Raw genomic sequence first — 2,172 nt, 5'->3', positions numbered from 1 at the left:
ATAACAATCATGATAATAAAGATAGCATTGTTTTCTTTCTCGTGCCTGAAACTGTGTGCAGCATATACTGGGCACATGCCTAATGTGTGGAAAGGTGACTACTTGCGGGGGAAAGAAAACTTGTAGGGAGAGCATTCTGAGAATGAGTGTTTGCATAGATTCCCATTGCTAGGAAGACACTTGGTTCTTTGTGACTTTGTAACATTATGACCTTCAGTAACTTTGTCTTAAAACAAATTAAAATTAGGACAGTTAATCTTGTAATGATTAATCTTGTCAATCTGATGGGATTTAGAGTCACCATGGAAATAAACCCCTGGGTGTGTTTGTGAGAACGTTTTTAGATATTGAGGTGGGAAGACCCACACTAAATGTTGGCAGCCTTATTCCATGGGTTGGGATCCTAGACTGAATAAAAAGGAGAAAGTGAGTAGAGCAACAGCATTAATCTCTCTCTGCTCCCTGACTGTAGATGCAATGTGACCAGCTGCCTCCATCTCCCACAACCATGATTTCCCCTCCATGATGGACTGTACCCTCCAACAATGGTCTGTTAAGTTGCTTTTGTAAGATTGACTGTACTGGTTGATTTTGTTTTGTTTTATTGGAGTAGAATTCAGGAACTCACACATTCGAGGCTACCTCTTCAGTCCTTCCTTTTCTTCTTAACCAATCTCTCCAGGCTTATTGAAATGTCCACTCTCTTCAAAGAGCTGATAATAGTTTGTGGAGCCTTTCTACTGAGTGCCCACTTTCTTGTCTATTAACTTATCATTTTTAATTTCCTCCTTTTTGTTATTTTTCAGTCTAACTCTCTTTTTCTAAATTTTCTTCTTCTTCTCCTTCTTCTTCCTCCTCTTCCTCCTCCTCCTCCTCCTCCTCCTTCTTTTTCTTTTGTCTTTTTGAGACAGGTTCTTTCCCTTCAGCCCCCAGCTGGCCTGGAATTCACTATGTAGAACAGGGCTGGCCTCCATCTCACAGAAATCCACCTGCCTCTACCTCTCAAGTACTGGAATTAAAGGTGTGTGCCACTACACCTGGGCTTCTGACTTTTAAAAATGTGTCTCTCTTCTCAGTGAGACCATCTCAGTGCATTTCTCTATCAAAGGTGGAAAGAATCATTTTTCTTTTCTTTTTTTTTGTCTTTTTGAGACAGGGTCTCCCTGTAGACATAAATGGCCTGGAACTCGCTATGGAGACTAAACTGGCCTCCATCTCACAGAGATCTGCCTGCTTCTGCCTCCCAAGTGCTGGGACTAAGGCGTGCACCATCACCTGGCATTGGAAAGAATTTTTTTTTAAATCTTATTTTTATTATTTTTTAAATTTTATTTATTTATTTTTACACCCTGTATTAGTCAGGGTTCTCCAAAGAAACAGAACCAGTAGAATGAATATGTATAGAGATTTATCAGCTTAGAGCTTAGCTCACAGGATAGTGTCCGAGTAGTCCAACAATGGCTGCACCAGACTGGAGAGGCTGAGAATCTGTAGTTGCTCAGTCCACGATGCTGGATGTCTCAGTAGTCCCAATCCGGTGCTGAAGGTCTGACAAATTCCAAAATATCAGCTAGTCTTCAGTCTACAGCAGCAAGACGAACTCACCAGCGAGAGAGTAGGCAAGCCGCAAAAAGCCCCAGGTTCTCCTCTGCCTTGGTCTTTTATACCGGCTGCCATCAGAAGGTAACGCCCACATTTAGGGTGTGTCTTCCGGCTTTAGATGATCCAATCAAGAAGATCTCTTTCATTTCAGTTAATATTAGATCCAATCAAGTTGACACCCAGGATTAGCCATCACACACCCACTTCCCAGATAGCACCCTCCCATAGCCTCCCTCCCCCCCACTAGAGTCCTTATACTCTGATATTCCTGCTATTGTCTGCTGTGTTGTCGGCATCCCCAGCCATTCCCCACTACTTTCCCTTCTGGTGAATCTAGTCAGCCAATCTAGAGGTCTGTGTTTGAGAATGTCAGCTGTTCCTCATCTAGCAGCAATCAGTTGTCAATACTCCTTTAGATAAGATTAGGGTCTTCTGTTCATTTTCCCAGTTCTCTGCTGGGTTACTATCTGGGAGTCCCTTTGGCCACCCTGGCCAACAACTCAAAAAAAAGGTATTGCCTGTCTGGCATTGATGCTTGTTATGTAGCCTTTAGCTATGCATATGGACTCT

The sequence above is a fragment of the Nannospalax galili genome, unplaced genomic scaffold (assembly GCF_000622305.1).
Source record: "Nannospalax galili isolate Female #2095 unplaced genomic scaffold, S.galili_v1.0 scaffold100, whole genome shotgun sequence".
Lineage (NCBI taxonomy): Eukaryota > Metazoa > Chordata > Mammalia > Rodentia > Spalacidae > Nannospalax > Nannospalax galili.
The sequence above is the reverse complement of the archived record's forward strand: the minus strand, read 5'-3'. Positions refer to the sequence as shown.